Here is an 18,734-nt window from a genome sequence, read left to right as displayed (position 1 = left end):
AAGAAACACAGTGGCGCGACCGCTCTCACCCTCCTAACACAGCGCCGGGACCGCGATGCGTTCCATGTACCGGAAACAGGAAGCCGCGTGCGCTCCAGCGGCTCAAACCCGGTGGAACGCACAGACGGCGCTAATGAGTGACCAAAGATAGAACTAAGCTAAAATAGCTAAGGTAAGAAAAGATTTATAACAGCATGTCACTAGGAGATAAAATCTCCTCAAGAAAAGGAGGGTAATCAATAGAGACATTAGCAACTATTCACCCCCCAAAAGCTTTGACAACCTTTCCTATGATGAAAGAAGGGCCTTGAAAAAGCTACGTGAGAACACTGAGCTCATTATTCGTCCAGCTGATAAAGGCGGCGCGGTGGTGATCCAGAATTGGCAAGACTATGACAGAGAAATAATGCGTCAACTCGCAGATGAAACTACATACAAATTATTGGAATTTAATCCGATTCCTGGTATCAAGCGGACCATTGACAAGTGCCTTAAAAGGGGACTCGATAGTGGATGGCTTGAACATGAATTGCATTCTTTTCTCTCTGTGGATCACCCCAAATGCCCCATTTTGTACACTTTGCCTAAAGTGCACAAAAGTTTGGATCTTCCACCCGCAGGCAGATAATTGCAGCCGAAGGATCGCTGCTACAGCCTCTAGCTAAGTTTGTAGTTCATGTTTTACAGCCTATAGTGATCAGGAGTAGCAGCCATATCAAGGACACCGGAGACTTTCGTGACCAGCTTAAGGGGGTGGATCTGCATGGTGTGTCCTTTCATTTAGCAACCATGGATGTCAACTCCTTATATACTGTGATACCCCACGATGACGGATTGGACTCTTTGAGGATTGCATTAACCAATAACTCTACATTGAATATTCCTACTGAATATATTTTAGAGTTAGCAGAAATGGTTCTTAAGACTAACCATTTCATGTACAAAGACAAGTACTATATGCAATTGGCAGGTACTGCGATGGGGTCAAATTTGGCCCCGTCGTATGCCAATTTATATATGTCGCAATATGAGTCCACATACATTATTCCAAAGTATGGACATTTGATCTATTTTTATCGTCGATTTATCAACGACATTTTTCTACTATGGCTTGACACAGAAGATGCGTTTTTGTCCATGGTCAATGAATTGAATTCCCTTGCCAGCCCTATTAGATTTACATCTACCATTTCTAATACAGATATTAGTTTTTTATATGTAACCATCAGTAAAACTGATAATGCATTGGTTACAGCACTCTACCGGAAACCCACTGATCGTAACCTCACTCTCCACGCCACTAGTCATCACCCACCAGCACTAAAAGATAGTCTACCGGTGTCCCAATATCTTCGGGTCCTCAGGATTAATTCTATAAGTGAAAACACTGATAAACAACTTGCTGAGGTCACTGTACGATTTAGGGAACGAGGTTACCACACTAGGGTGTTATCTAGATGTCTTGATAAAGCAAAAGCCATCTTTTCAGGGGCATGTGTGAGTGAGCATAATAAGACTAAAGATAGAATGGTGTTTACCAACCGGTTTGATAACCACTCTGGGCATATTAATAAAGTTCTGAAAAATCACTGGTCGATTGTTAGTTCTGACTCTACCTTACCCTTTTCTCATATGAAGCCACCAATGTTGGCCCATCGACGGGGTCCAAACCTTAAACAGATGCTTATGAGGCCCACTTTACATCCTGGGATCACAACATCCACTATACAACTGTATTTACAAAAACCTGGTTGTTTTTCATGTGGCAACTGCACGACGTGCAGATCCATGATGGTAGGACCGATGTTTAATCATCCACACAATGGGTCCAACATTAAGATCAGATTCCACCTGCATTGCAGAATGGATCATGTCATTTACATTTTGAAATGCCCTTGCGGCCTTTATTATGTAGGTTTGACCATGCAGAATTTTAGGGATCGGATGGCCAACCACCGATCCTCTATCCATACAGTTTTAATAGTGGTGAATCCGACAAACCAGTGGCACGCCACTTTCTACAAGCTAAGCATCAAGTGGCGAGTTTAAAGTGCAAGCTCATTGATTGGGTTCCTCCATTGCCTACAGGAGGAGATCGACTATTACAGCTTAAACAACGGGAATGCTTCTGGATCAGTGAGCTTGACACCGTGTCTCCTAGGGGTCTTAATGAGTTTAATCCCCTGAGTGTCTTCCTATGAGTATAGGGAGGTATATGATCTATTAGTGTATTGAATGTACCCATTGTGTATGATTGGTATTCATATTTATGTCTATTGTTTTATTTTGTAAAATAATTAGTGGAGTATCATTATAATATTCTAACACTGGGGGTGATTCCGAGTTGTTCGCTCGCTAGCTGCTTTTAGCAGCATTGCACACGCTAAGCCGCCGCCTACTGGGAGTGTATCTTAGCATAGCAGAATTGCTAACGAAAGCTTGGCTCATTTTCTCGTAACAATTACCCCGCAGTTTCTGAGTAGCTCCAGACTTACTCAGCCATTGCGACCAGCTCAGTCCTTTTCGTTCCTGGTTTGACGTCACAAACACACCCAGCGTTTGCCCAACCACTCCCCCGTTCCTCCAGCCACTCCTGCGTTTTGCAACTCGAACGCCTGCGTTTTTCCGCACACTCCCATAAAACGGCCAGTTTCCTCCCAGAAACACCCACTTCCTGTCAATCACACTACGATCAGCACAGCGATGAAAAAGCTTCGTTATGCCATGAGTACAATACCTAACTCTTGTGTAAAATAACTAAGCACATGCGCTCTGCGAACCTTGCGCATGCGCAGTAAGCGACTAATCGCAGTATAGCAAAAATCGGCAACGAGCGAACAACTCGGAATGACCCCCATTATTAATTCATTGCTGGTTTTTGATGTGGGTATTCATGAGTATATGTATGTATCATATGATTATTATCATAGGATTAACTGTAGGTGTACGTCCCTGACATATGGACTCACACACTATTCACATTTTATGTCTTTATTTATTTTATTTTTTATTTATTATTTATTTTTTATTTTTATGTATTACTGCTGTTACTGCCTCCTGGGTCACTTATAACAATATTCTAATCATTTACCCACCGCATGGTCATTAATTATTTTTGATATGTTATGAAGAGTGTCACATATGTCTGGCTGATCTTTTGAGCTTTGTATTTGTTCTTAGACACGTCCTTTATAGTAAAATACCTTTTCTTGAGGAGATTTTATCTCCTAGTGACATGCTGTTATAAATCTTTTCTTACCTTAGCTATTTTAGCTTAGTTCTATCCTTGGTCACTCATTAGCGTCGTCTGTGCGTTCCACCGGATTTGAGCCGCTGGAACGCACGCGGCTTCCTGTTTCCGGTACATGGAACGCATCGCGGTCCCGGCGCTGTGTTAAGAGGGTGAGAGCGGTCGCGCCACTGTGTTTCTTGTTGAATCCACTATTTGGAATGGACGCTTAAATAGTTAGCATGTATGTCAGTGATTGTTTTTTTCTATATCGCCGTTTAACGCAGCCCGCACCCGCTTGAGGCATTTCCGGGTCAGGGGGTATATTTACTTCCGGTTAGGACTAGCTCTGTGTATGCGGCCCCGGCACACGCGGCGACCTGTTTGAGTTTGTAAGTAATCTCTCCTGCAGTTTGGCTTACTTGTGATTATATTGGCTGTTTGATTATATAGTTATACAATGATATATATCTTTGTAGTTTATTGAATATGCCCATGATGCTGTTTGACCATCTGCCGAGTGCTGCCCCATGTTATTCATCCTGGATATCTAGGTATTTATTTGATATTTTGGATTAGTATTTGATGTGTGTATGTCTATATGTGTTTAAATTTCGATTTTTTTTGGTTTCAATATTTGTCGGTATATCTGATTGAGACTACGCCTGTCTGTTTTCTCATGCGTTGTACTAGATTATCCAGGTACATAGCATTATTGGTTGGTGCTGGTTTTGGTGCGGTCACATGGGTGTTGCATGTTCACTATGTGATAGTGATTAATTGAGTGACACCTTGAATTTTTTAGCACATATTATCTAGTTGCTGTTGCTCTGACATATTGATCTCTTTTGTAAAATATTTTGCGATTCTTCTATAGTGAAACTGCTATTATTGTTATTTATTGCTATTATTGTTATTTATTGGGACCTGGGAGGCTGAGTTATGTTTTTTGTTCTATCTTTCTTAGATATTTCTAAAATACCGAATTGATATGTAAACATTGGATCTGATGATTTATGTACAGCCCTTCTTGAGAAAGATCCATTTACTGGATCGAAACGTCGAAATTCGTGAGGCTACAATAAATCATTGATTTAAAGAAATTGAACTCTTCTTTATTAAGTGAGAGTGCACCCTCCACTGTGTGGAATTCTGGTCTATGTATGCGGACATTGTTCTGTTGGGAGCACCCACCATTGGAATCCACGATGAGAGTGCAGGACCTTCTCGTTTATATATATATATATATATATATATATATATATATATATATGAACCCGCTCATCTCTAATATATATATATATATATATATATATATATAAAAGCATAGACAAGGGGGCGCCTCATAATGTCGAAACGTTAATTTATTTTAAAAAAAATCTGATTGCTCGTACCAGATTGTAACCAGTGTGTGGGCTGGTTACCACATGATACAATGAATAATCCTTTTGGTAAAACACCAGAACACCGCTGCAGTGCACATCAGATTAACGCCTACCGCTGCAGACCACCATTGGAGATTAGCACAGGTCAGATCACAGAAGCCGCTGGATACGGGACAGTGTATGTTGTGGGAGAAAGATGACACAGAGCCCCCTGCCAACGCGTTTTGTCAATGGACTTGGTCTGAGAGCTGTGCTCTGTGAGGTTTGTGTGCATCTTTATTGTCTGAGCCAACCAATCATGTTACATGTCCATTAACACACATACACATCTAGAAATCACGCTCGGTTTGTCAGCCCATTGCTAACAAGCTGCTCCTATTTGTCCAGATGTATTATAGTACCTTTATACTTTCTTAGCAGTTGATGCATGCATATATAACAATAAATGTGTACATGTTACTTAATGACTAGTTTATAGACACAGGTAATTGTATGTTGCAATTTTGCAACTATGTAGACAAATTAGTGTTTACACAGTGTGCTGATACACCGTTTGTAGAACCAGTAAAGGTAATTAATACACGTATAAGTGTCCTGCACAGTTTTTCAATTCCTGGCTACTACAATGCACGCAAAAATTTAAGATTGGCTTAATTTCATATTTTATATTGTGCATTTTGATTATAACTATGTACATCTTGCAAACGGCTGGTCAATCCAGACTACCATGCATTCTAATGAATAGATATTAGTTTATATAAATACTATTCAACATCTTTGCATTGCATTATTGGCTTTTTAATAGAGCTACTGCTTCTTATACATTGTAAATTTAGCCAATCTTAAATTTTAGGTGGCTGCACAGTCCACTGAGTGTACATTAGATAAGGGATGGAAAGCAGCAGCCATTGCAAATGTCTGGTTTGGGGGGGAGAAGAGGAGTGCTGGATCATAGGCAGATCTAGCACTGGTGCTAGGGGGCACCAGACAAAATCTTGCCTAGGGCATTAAATTGACTAGGGCTGACTCTGCCTGGCACAACGCTGAACAGAAAGCCATTGTTGTAGGTGAGTAATTGCAATGAATGCGTGTAGAGTGCTTACAAAGTGAGTTGGTGCATCTTTCATCAATCCAGTCTGGGAGATTGGCCTAGAACATGTGCCAAAGAGACACCTGTTCTTCTTGATATGCTGAGAGAGGTCCCTGGATTCCTTTTTCTACTTATGGCAGCAGACATTACCAAAATAAAAGAGTGGAGAGGCGTAGATTCCTTTTCTCTATGATTGTCAGACATCAAACCCCATTAGCGTACCCAGTGTATCCAAACTCCTCTCATCCTCACCTGTGCAGCTTCTGTCTTTTGCTGCAGATATGGCATCCTCCTCGGTGGTTCCTGCATTGTTGGTCTGTGGGTGCCGTATAGATGGAGTAATATTGTTCAGGCATCTGGTCAATCTTGAGGAGAGCTCCTGATCACATGAATGTCTGAGCCACTCAGCGGCAAGGATGCCCTATTTAATTCTTCAGGTACTGGCAACGAGTTGCCAATACAACTTACCTCATAGGGGTCGATTCTATTCGGCAACTAATTAATAGCGCCGGAAATTAGCTCCCGACGCTATTCAATTCAGCAACTAATTACCTGCAATTGTCGGGAAGTCTTCTCTCATCCCCGGGGGATGAGAAGAGAAACCCGACAAAAGTGCTGCCTCGCGGCCGGCGCGAGGCTGATTCTGTCGGGAATCAGCCTCGCGCCGGGGAGTTAAGTCGGAGAATGCCCGTTCTCCCGACAATTCAACCTGTTTTGTCGTCGAGAACGGGCCATCGCCGACGTAACTAGTTGCTGAATTGAATAGCGTTGGGAGCTAATTCCCGGCGCTATTAATTAGTTGCCGAATAGAATCGACCCCATAGAGACTTCAGCACTCTAGCTCTTGTTATCTTGCTGGGTTATTCTGCTAAAACTTGTACTGTGCAAATCCTGAAATCCTGGTGGGTTACCCTGCTAAAACCTGCACTGTTCAGTCCTGAAATCCTGCTGGGATATCCTGCTAAGACCTTTACTGTACAATCATGAAAACCTGCTGGGTTATCCTGCTAAGACCTGTACTGCGCAATCCTGAAATCCTGCTACAGATATATTGGTGCATCGTTGTATGTGTAAGGGCGGTCAGGCGATCACCCGTACACACTCTGCAAAGGCCGCCGGCGATTGATGGCTGAACTGAGCAGGCGCATGTAAATGCCCGCCCAGTTCGTGATGTCAGTCACGATGGATCGGGCAGTGTGTATGCACACTGCCCGATCCAGCTATACATATATCTGCAGATCAGTTGATTTGCAGATATATCAATTAGTGTGTACCCAGCATAAAATACGATATAAAATACGATGATGCAAACAAAACTTTGATCACAGTGGTAGATAAGTGCATAGTGAAAGTCAAAACTAATAATGGAGGAAAGACAGATCTAAATTCATACTCTCTTCTTTGATACATGTACAGGTTGAGTATCCCTTATCCAAAATGCTTGGGACCAGAGGTATTTTGGATATCGGATTTTTCCGTATTTTGGAATAATTGCATACCATAAGGAGATATCATGGTGATGGGACCTAAATATAAGCACAGAATGCTTTTATGGTACATATACACCTTATACACACAGCCTGAAGGTCATTTTAGACAATATTTTTTATAACTTTGTGCATTAAACAAAGCGTGTGTACATTCACACAATTCATTTATGTTTCATATACACCTTATACACACAGCCTGGGGGTCATTTAATACAATATTTTTAATAACTTTGTGTATTAAACAAAGTTTGTGTACATTGAGCCATCAAAAAACAAAGGTTTCATTATCTCACTCTCACTCAAAAAAGTCCGTATTTCGGAATATTCCGTATTTCGGAATATTTGGATATGGGATACTCAACCTGTATTAAGTAAATAATGTAATGTCAATTTAATAATTTAAGAAATTGTAATCTCACTCTGCTCCATTAGAAAGATCAGATATTTGTTATTATCAAATATCAGTAGGTCATGTCAACAGTAAATAACCTATGGAGATAAAAACCTAATGAGAGATACACAGTATACAGGAACAGACACTGGGCAGAAAGCAACAAAGGGCAAATCTGCAAATGGCAGTAAAATACTGGTTGGCCTCCCAGCGGCGGTCAGTCAATTGGCCGCCGGTCGTGATCCCGGTGGTCAGGATACCGAGCCGGATTCCTGACACCAGCTGAAATACCAGCGGTCGGAGTCCCGACCGCTGGGATCTCATACTGAGCCCCTCCCAGCAATTTGAAAGGTGAAGAACCAAACCTAGTACAAACGTCCCCTCAAAGACTACCCTTACGCCCGCTTCCCTGCCTACAGCTAATTAGCAAAATGCTTTCTCAGTTGGGCTGCACAAACCTGGATCAAATTAAGTTTGTCCCTGTGCAAAATTTAAATATAAACTGGTGCCCTTTAAAAGAAAAAAAAAATATGTTAATAAATAATTACCCCTTTATTTACTAAATACATGTTTAGCCTCCAAATAAAAATAGAGAATAAATTAGGCTTTATTATAATTGTAATAAAATTGTATAAAAAACAAAAAAACAAAATCCTGCCATCAAAAAAACAAAAACATTTCCCAGCAGCTCAGTTAAATTTATGAAGTCTGGCTACTTGTTAGCCACAAAGACAATCATGGGTTTTCTTATCTCCAAGATAGTACACATAACCAGGGCCTCACAAGCCCCTAATGGGCTATGGGCCTAATTCAATGTTGGTTCCAAACAACATTTTCCTCTACTGGGCAAAACCATGTGCACTGCAGGTGGGGCAGGTATAACGTGCAGAGAGAGATTTGGGTGGGGTGTGTTCAAGCTGATATCTAAATTGCAGTCTAAAAATAAAGCAGGCAGTATTTACCCTGCACAGAGACAAAATAACCCACCCAGATCTAATTCTCTCTGCACATGTTATATATGCCCCACCTGCAGTGCACATGATTTGGCCATTAGAGGAAAATTTTGTTTTGTCATCAACTTTGAATTAGGCCCTATGTCTAATTCAAAGTTGATGGCAAAACAACATTTTGAGAAAACTCACCAAACTTAGTGAGACTTAATTAAACAACAATTTTTAGTTTTGGCCCATATACAGATATTTAGATAGATATCATCAGCCATAACATTAAAACTACCTGCCTAATAATGTGTACATCGCCCTCAAAATAGCTCTGACTCATCACGGCATAGACTTCTCAAGACCTCTGAAGATGCCCTGTGGTATCAGGCACCAAGATGTTACAGTAGCTGCAGATCTTTTAAGCCCTGCAAGTTAAGAGTTGGGGCCTCCTTGGCTCAGACCTGTTTTTCCAGCACATCCTAGAAAGTATTTAGTGTGGAACCGCACTAGTCTGACAATTGTACTGAAGTATAGAGAAAAAAGATTATAAGTGAAGAACCAATATATGTGCAGTTATTGAATAATTCTTAGACTGCTAATGATTGGCGGTGCTCCCAGGAATTTTGTAGGTTAAACTACAATAAAAAAGGAGAGGAAAGACAAAAAACCCTTGTTTGGGAGCACTCATTTAGTAATGATCAGAATGTTTGTAGAGAAAGGAATTGGAATAAAACTTAACCTTTAATTATTTCTTGAAAGTAAAAAAAATGTTTATATATAAAACAATATCTATAATGGAAAAATGTTGACTAATGAAGAACTTGTTGACCTTTTTAACATATGAGGTACAAGATAGTTGAAAAAGGTGAAAATATCGAAAGAAAATGATGTGTTATATATCTATATATGTATAAATATATATGTGGATGCCGTGTGGTACCAATCGGCATTAAAGGCATCCAAAAAGATCATCACTGAGCATGCCCAAAATATAGGTATGACTGGTGGTGTGGTTACAATGTTAATCACAAGATTGGAGTACCAAAGAGGTAAGAAGAACAATAATTGAGATATGTTGAAGGTTTCCTTTAGGAAAAAAAGGCCCACTGCACCTGGTATTCTCAGGAGGTTTCCCTTCCGGATACTGACCAGGCCATGCCTGCTTAGCTTCCGAGATCGGACAGGATCGGGCGTATTCAGGGTGGTATGGCCGTGGGCCGTTGTTGGAATGAAAGAAAGAGAATGAAATGGAAAGAATGGGGGGGGGGGGGGGGGGGAAAGGTCACTGCTGCTATCTGTACCGTACATAAATCAGAGGAAAAATTGATTCAATAGGTTTTTCCAGGAGCAAGAGTGTGGAGAATGGGTGGGTATTTTCCTTAAAAAAAGGCCCACTGCACCTGGCATTCTCAGGAGGTTCCCCTTCCTAGTACTAACCAGGCCATGCCTGCTTAGCTTCCGAGATCGGACAAGATCGGGCGTATTCAGGGTAGTATGGCCGTGGGCCAATGTGAAGGAGGTATAATTGAATGGGGAAACCACACTCTGCTTTCTGTACTTCACATCTAATGAAAGAAAATGGTCTGAAATGGTATTTCCAGATAGGAGTGTGTGTGTGTGCAGTTGGGAGATAGTGAGAAAAAGACACGTGGGAAAAAGAAAGAAGAATTGGAAAAAAGGATTGAAATGAAAATGGAAAAATATGTATGAATAGGAAAAATTGTGAAAATAAATATGTGTATGCAAGATGTGTGTCTTCTGATAGAAAATAAACAGAGCAAGGTTCAGAAAAAATGTATACAAGTAATTGTGTGAGGCACTAGAAAGTAATGACAAATAAATATGGAATATTGCGAATGGGTACTTGCAGAAAATAATGAAAAAACTTATGTATTGTACATGTAGAGCTGAGCCAAATTAACTGTTGTATTTGAAACTCAAGGCCAGCTCCCAAAGATCAAATAGCAGAACAGTGCTCTTTTTTTTTAGTTCCTTAAAAGGAAACAGAAAGTAATAAAGATAAATAGATAATCATGTGTTAGTTTAGAGCTCAAGGCTGGCTCACATGAAAATGTATAGGTATACATAAATGACAATGAACATGAAAAAAATATAAACATAAAAAATGAACATAAAGAAATGAAAATGAAAGAAAAAAATGAAAGAAAAAAATATATAATGCAAATATTGAAAATCAAACTAGATGCAAATACACCATACTGATATGCTGGTTGATCTTGTGTTAATGTCAGATAGGAATGGAATCGGATTATACCATAGGTACACCACACTGATGAGGTATGCTGATTGATCAAATAATTGATCATAAATGTCAAAAATCAAGGTAAAATACCTTAGCCTGATATATGGGCATGAGCGGGAGAATGGTACAGTATAAATACTTAATAGTCTTGTGGGACGATACTATACATGCTGATTCTGCAGATAAACTATTTTTGCTGCAGGAGAACACAGATTATAAGGTAAAGGGTATGGGTACAAATACAAAAACCCTGGTGGTCTAGTGTTCGTTACCACAGCCGCAAGGTATGCGGCCAGTATCGTAGTATCCTCCCACGGAGTCCCGCTGCAGTGATGAGCGCGGCCGCCCGCTTACGGACTGGGCGTTTGCCGCGATGACGTCACTGAGGACGTTCTCCTCGACGTACGTTTCACCTATTCGGGCTTGGTCACGAGAGCCTCTCTCTCTTGCTCTCATGTGTCCAGTTTTTAAATACTGAGATGACCTATCATGCTGCTGAAAAAGTTGATGGACTGATAAAAGGGCCTATTGGAACCGGGATGGAATTAACTAAGGGAGCCATCTTGGATAAGGGAATGGGGAAGAGGGGAAAGGAGAAGGAATAGGAAGTGAGTGCGGGAGCCATGTTGAAAGAGGGAAAAGGCGGGGAGAAAAAGGGAAAGAAAAAGAAAGAGAGAAGGAAAAGAGAGGGGAAAGAGGGGGAGGAAACCTGTGTGACCATTGAGGAACGTGATGAGGACGTGAATGAAAAGGGACGTGGATGAAAATGTGAATGAAAAGGGACACATTGAGTGAAATCAGATGTTGGAGAGAAAATTAAAATAAAATGAAAGTATAAAAATATATAAATGGATAAATAAAAATAAATAAAATAAAATAAAAGTGAAAATAGAAACGAAAATAAAATTAAAAATAAATAAATATGAAAATAAAATAAAAATAAATATAAATAATAAAAATAAATAAATATAAACATAAAAATAAAAATAAAAGTAAAAATAAAATAAAATTGAAGAATAAAAATAAAAATGTTGTGCATGGATGGTGCGATTTGTATGACGATTGTGAAATGAGGTGAGTTAAAGAGAAATGAGTGAAGTGGTATGTTAAAAAAATGGTGGTAGTTTTGGATTAAGACGAGTGTGTGCAAAAGTGGTGGGGCATGGTGTCATGGAACAATGTGATGGGAGGAGAGAGAGAAGAAAAAAGAGAAAAAAAAGGGGAACAAGAAAAAGGAAAAGGGGGAAAAAGGAGAGGGAGACTGGTGAAGGAGGACAAAGGGAAGAAAGGGAGAGGGAATGTGGGGGGGGGAAACGGGGAAAAAAGTAAGGGGGGGGGGGAAGGGGGGGAGGGGTGAGGGATGGGTTTAATATGTTGGGAGGGAAGAGAAATGGTTGGTATAGGGGGTGGTGAGGGAGGGGAAAAGGTTGGTAAAGGGGAATTTTAGGGAGGGGAAGTGGGTTGAGGTGGCAGAGAAAAAATGTGTGAAAAAACGTGTAAAAAACTGAATGGTTTAAGTGGGTAAAAAGATGCTGTAGTTGATGTATTCATTTAAGCCTTTGGGCATGAGAGTATCCAATTTGAAGATCCATTCAGATTCTTTTTTCTGGAGTGCCTTGGTGTAGTCTCCTCCTCTTAGTCCCATTTTGATGTGTTCTATGCCTGAAAATTTCAAATCTTCTATTCGGCTGTCATGAAATCGTAAAAAATGTCTGGCTACTGAAGTGAGTTTTTTTAAATGAGCTGAATCTGATTTGGCATTCCTCACTGTACTGATGTGTTCAAGTGCCCTTACTTTGAGCATTCGAGATGTCATGCCAACATATCTTAGATTACAGGTGCATGAGATGCAGTAAATCACATTCTCTGTCCTACAGTTGAAGAAATCTTTCACTGTGATCTGTTGATTGAATTTATCCGTAATTGTCATTAGATTGGTGACATGTGGGCACAACTTGCAGTTACCGCATGGATAGCTTCCTTTGAGGGGTCTTGGCTTTGAGGGGTGTGTGAAGAAACTTCTTACTAAGTTGTCTTTTAAGTTTGGTGCCCTTCTCCAGCTCATGTTAATGTTCTGGCCAATGAGATCCGAGATGTCCTCATCCATTTTCAGGATGTGCCAATGAGTTTGTAGGATCTTCCTGGCATCTTTCCAATTCCTACAGAAGTCCCCAATGAAGCGTAGGGTGTTCTTATCTTCCTTGGTTTTTGCAGCCGGAAAAATCAGGGAGTCCCTTTCCACTTTCTGTACTTCAGATTTGGCTCTTTTTATAAGTCTGTTGCTATATCCTCTCTCTTTTAGTCTTGCTGCCAATTCAATGCTTTTTGTTTGGAAATTGGAATCTTCTGTACAATTCCTTTTTAATCTAAGGAATTTGCCCTTAGGAATGTTTTTGATAGTTGGTGGGAAATGGCTACTGGTAGAATGAAGCAAACTGTTAGTTGAGGTTTCTTTTCTGAAGATTTCTGTAGCTATTGTGTTGGTTTCATCTCGATATATCCTGAGATCAAGGAATGAGATACTGGATTTGCTACTGGTATATGTAAATTTCATATTGATCTGATTGACATTGAGGGAATGAATATACTGGTCCAATTGGTCTTGGGTACCATCCCAGATCATAAAAATGTCGTCGATGTAACGTATCCAAATCAAAATATGATCAGAAGTAATTAACGAAGACCTTACCAAACTCAGGATAATCAATTTATCTACCCATGTTCTTACACAAGATCAAATTAGTGTCCTTGAGAAAGGCCTCTCGTTTTCAACTACTAATCATTTTGACCGTTTCAAGTGGGAAATAAATCTTCGCCTTTTTGGCCGTAAACTCTTACTCAAGAAGCACTTTAGCAGAAAAGATAAAATTTCACTTCCGCCCAATTCTGATATATGCGACCTGTCACAACAGGAACAAGATGCCCTGGCCATTCTAGAGGAATTATCGGACGAACTACCCTCCACTTCCACCCGCCCCATATGCAAGAATAAATCAACCTTCTACCCTCAAGATAATCAATGTCCTGAGATTAAAGTATTTCTTGATCTGGTATCACGAGATTTTGACACACTTTACCGGCGTCAGAAATCTTCCAAACACATGTGGAACTTATCCAGAAAACAGAAAGAAGCCCTAAAGGAAATACAAAAATGGGACGATGTACAGATTAAAATGTCAGACAAAGGAGGAAATATTGTGATATGGCCGACCTCATCATATCTAAAAGAGGCCAACAAACAGCTGAAAGACACTTCCTGCTATCAGTCAACTTTATTTGATCCAACTCAGAATTTTTCAACTTTATATTCCCGGATCATCGACAAACATCTCCAGCAAGGCACGATCACTAAAACAGAATGGGATTACCTGAATACCCCTCATCCTAGAACTCCGACACTTTATTTACTACCAAAGGTACACAAAAATGTGGATAATCCACCTGGACGCCCCATTATATCGGGCAATGGGGGCCTCCCCCCCTTTCCCCCCCCCTTTCTTTTTTCCCCGTTTCCCCCCCCCCCACATTCCCTCTCCCTTTCTTCCCTTTGTCCTCCTTCACCAGTCTCCCTCTCCTTTTTCCCCCTTCTTTTCCTTTTTCTTGTTCCCCTTTTTTTTCTCTTTTTTCTTCTCTCTTTCCTCCCATCACATTGTTCCATGACACCATGCCCCACCACTTTTGCACACACTCGTCTTAATCCAAAACTACCACCATTTTTTTAACATACCACTTCACTCATTTCTCTTTATTAACTCACCTCATTTCACAATCGTCATACAAATCGCACCATCCATGCACAACATTTTTATTTTTATTCTTCAATTTTATTTTATTATTTTATTTTTACTTTTAATTTTATTTTTATGTTTATTTTTATTTATTTTTATATTTATTATTATTATTATTTATATTTATTTTTATTTTATTTTCATATTTATTTTTATTTTCATTTCTATTTTCACTTTTATTTTATTTTATTTATTTTTATTTATCCATTTATATATTTTTATACTTTCATTTTATTTTAATTTTCTCTCCAACATCTGATTTCACTCAATGTGTCCCTTTTCATTCACATTTTTATCCACGTCCCTTTTCATTCACGTCCTCATCACGTTCCTCAATGGTCACACAGGTTTCCTCCCCCTCTTTCCCCTCTCTTTTCCTTCTCTCTTTCTTTTTCTTTTCTTTTTCTTTCCCTTTTTCTCCCCGCCTTTTCCCTCTTTCAACATGGCTCCCGCACTCACGTCCTATTCCTTCTCCTTTCCCTTTCCCCTCTTCCCCATTCCCTTATCCAAGATGGCTCCCTTAGTTAATTCCATCCCGGTTCCAATAGGCCCTTTTATCAGTCCATCAACTTTTTCAGCAGCATGATAGGTCATCTCAGTATTTAAAAACTGGACACATGAGAGCAAGAGAGAGAGAGGCTCTCGTGACCAAGCCCGAATAGGTGAAACGTACGTCGAGGAGAATGTCCTCAGTGACGTCATCGCGGCAAACGCCCAGTCCGGAAGCGGGCGGCCGCGCTCATCACTGCAGCGGGACTCCGTGGGAAGATACTACGATACTGGCCGCATACCTTGCGGCTGTGGTAACGAACACTAGACCACCAGGGTTTTTGTATTTGTACCCATACCCTTTACCTTATAATCTGTGTTCTCCTGCAGCAAAAATAGTTTATCTGCAGAATCAGCATGTATAGTATCGTCCCACAAGACTATTAAGTATTTATACTGTACCATTCTCCCGCTCATGCCCATATATCAGGCTAAGGTATTTTACCTTGATTTTTGACATTTTTGATCAATTATTTGATCAATCAGCATACCTCATCAGTGTGGTGTACCTATGGTATAATCCGATTCCATTCCTATCTGACATTAACACAAGATCAACCAGCATATCAGTATGGTGTATTTGCATCTAGTTTGATTTTCAATATTTGCATTATATATTTTTTTCTTTCATTTTTTTCTTTCATTTTCATTTCTTTATGTTCATTTTTTATGTTTATATTTTTTTCATGTTCATTGTCATTTATGTATACCTATACATTTTCATGTGAGCCAGCCTTGAGCTCTAAACTAACACATGATTATCTATTTATCTTTATTACTTTCTGTTTCCTTTTAAGGAACTAAAAAAAAGAGCACTGTTCTGCTATTTGATCTTTGGGAGCTGGCCTTGAGTTTCAAATACAACAGTTAATTTGGCTCAGCTCTACATGTACAATACATAAGTTTTTTCATTATTTTCTGCAAGTACCCATTCGCAATATTCCATATTTATTTGTCATTACTTTCTAGTGCCTCACACAATTACTTGTATACATTTTTTCTGAACCTTGCTCTGTTTATTTTTTTATCAGAAGACACACATCTTGCATACACATATTTATTTTCACAATTTTTCCTATTCATACATATTTTTCCATTTTCATTTCAATCCTTTTTTCCAATTCTTCTTTCTTTTTCCCACGTGTCTTTTTCTCACTATCTCCCAACTGCACACACACACTCCTATCTGGAAATACCATTTCAGACCATTTTCTTTCATTAGATGTGAAGTACAGAAAGCAGAGTGTTATTTCCCCATTCAATTATACCTCCTTCACATTGGCCCACGGCCATACTACCCTGAATACGCCCGATCTTGTCCGATCTCGGAAGCTAAGCAGGCATGGCCTGGTTAGTACTAGGAAGGGGAACCTCCTGAGAATACCAGGTGCAGTGGGCCTTTTTTCAAGGAAAATACCCACCCATTCTCCACACTCTTGCTCCTGGAAAAACCTATTGAATCAATTTTTCCTCTGATTTATGTACGGTACAGATAGCAGCAGTGACCTTTTTTCCCCCCCATTCTTTCCATTTCATTCTCTTTCTTTCATTCCAACAACGGCCCACGGCCATACCACCCTGAATACGCCCGATCCTGTCCGATCTTGGAAGCTAAGCAGGCATGGCCTGGTCAGTATCCGGAAGGGAAACCTCCTGAGAATACCAGGTGCAGTGGGCCTTTTTTCCTAAAGGAAACCTTCAACATATCTCAATTATTGTTCTTCTTACCTCTTTGGTACTCCAATCTTGTGATTAACATTGTAACCACACCACCAGTCATACCTATATTTTGGGCATGCTCAGTGATGATCTTTTTGGATGCCTTTAATGCCGATTGGTACCACACGGCATCCACATATATATTTATACATATATAGATATATAACACATCATTTTCTTTCGATATTTTCACCTTTTTCAACTATCTTGTACCTCATATGTTAAAAAGGTCAACAAGTTCTTCATTAGTCAACATTTTTCCATTATAGATATTGTTTTATATATAAAAAAAAAAATTTACTTTCAAGAAATAATTAAAGGTTAAGTTTTATTCCAATTCCTTTCTCTACATACATTCTGATCATTACTAAATGAGTGCTCCCAAACAAGGGTTTTTTGTCTTTCCTCTCCTTTTTTATTTTCAGCACATCCCACAGATGCTTGATTGGATTGAGATCTGGGGAATATGGAGGCCACGTCAACACCTTGAATGCTTTGTCATGTTCCTCAAACCATTCCTGAATAATTTTTGCAGTGTGACAGAGTGCATTATCCTGCTGGGGCCACTGCCATCAGGGAATACAGTGCGATGAAGGGAAGTACTTGGTCTGCAATAATGCTTGGATAGGTGGTACATGTCAAAGTAACATCCTCATGAATGACAAGACCCATGGTTTCTCAGCAGACCATTGCCCAGAGCATCACACTGCCTACGACAGTTTGCCATCTTTCCATAGTGCATCCCGCTGTCATCTCTTCCACAAGTAAGTGACGCACATTCACCACTTTACAGTACCGAGATTACCAGCATTGTATAGTGGGGTGTGTGACTATGATTATGCCATTCCATGTGAATCACATCAACAGCCACCAGGAATGCCCACTTTACAATATTGTCTCCTGTGCCTCCCGTGAGAACCAGGGCTGACCTGTGAGGAGAGGGCTGACCTGTGAGGAGAGACGAGCAGTGGCTGACCTGTGAGAGACGAGCGGGCTGTACGCTGAGACGAGCTGTGCATGAGGTAGCCGGGAGCCGAAGAGCAAGCCGGGCATCGGGGCGGGGGAGGCGGCAAAAAGCGGTCCCATCAGCGGGGGTGACCGCGAGCAAGGTTCTGGGAGAGTGGAAGCGGCAGGGCTGACTGAGGCTGAGGCTAGGGCAGGGCTGCTCGAAAGAGCCAACCCAGGGGAAGCAAGTAACAGTGAATAGGTGCTTCTGCAGGTGGCCGTGACTCCCTCCGGACACGGAAGTATCATATTTATTATTGTACAACAAGAAAATGTGTTCCCCTCACAGCGCTTACAATCAGCTGCTCAATTCCACTCCCAGGTGTCCACCAACACCTGTGAACTGATACTAACAAAATGGGGGTTGGAAGGGAATGTACAGCGCTGAAAGCCACTCAGTTTAGAAATTATCTGCAGTGTATCACATACATTAATTAATCCGATATGTGTTCAATGCAATAAATGTGACCAACCATCAAAAAAATTCTTAATTAAAATATACCAATAATTCAAGAATATAATAAAAATGCGTTTTCCCTTTTATATTATCTATAGATCATATATAGGAAAAAGTTCATATAAACTTCATGTCCGGTATGTTGTTAGTAGTTTCTAATCAACCAAGACCGTCCTTGCTGTGTCCCCTATTGTAATGACACTCACTTTAAGTAAACCGATACCGTTCACCAAAAGGTATCTTTGTGCTGTGCAGTCACGTCTGGCACCTTCAGTGCACGGTATGGTATTGTCAGAGATTCCGTTTTAGACAGCCATCAGAAACTGGACAGATGTAGATAAAAAGCAATCCCATCAGGGAACTTATTCACAAGAAGTTAAAAAATGACACAGGACGCATACCCGCTCCCAAATTGAGGCTGCACTTC

General features: G+C 40.2%; 1 protein-coding gene and 4 pseudogenes across 4 annotated transcripts in view; 3 read left to right on the top strand and 2 right to left on the bottom strand.

Moving 5' to 3' along the window:
- The window catches only part of AHI1 (Abelson helper integration site 1), a 688,430-nt gene that overhangs the window by 585,125 nt on the left and 84,571 nt on the right, over nt 1–18,734 (top strand). The window lies entirely within an intron of this gene.
- Nucleotides 9,627–9,744, bottom strand: LOC134911925 (5S ribosomal RNA; annotated as a pseudogene).
- Nucleotides 9,915–10,032, bottom strand: LOC134913103 (5S ribosomal RNA; annotated as a pseudogene).
- Nucleotides 16,408–16,525, top strand: LOC134912947 (5S ribosomal RNA; annotated as a pseudogene).
- LOC134912370 (5S ribosomal RNA) lies at nt 16,687–16,804 on the top strand (annotated as a pseudogene).

Source organism: Pseudophryne corroboree, chromosome 4 (genome assembly GCF_028390025.1).
Source record: "Pseudophryne corroboree isolate aPseCor3 chromosome 4, aPseCor3.hap2, whole genome shotgun sequence".
NCBI classification, from domain to species: Eukaryota; Metazoa; Chordata; class Amphibia; order Anura; family Myobatrachidae; genus Pseudophryne; species Pseudophryne corroboree.
Note: the sequence above shows the minus strand (reverse complement) of the source record. Positions and strands in the feature narration are given on the sequence as shown.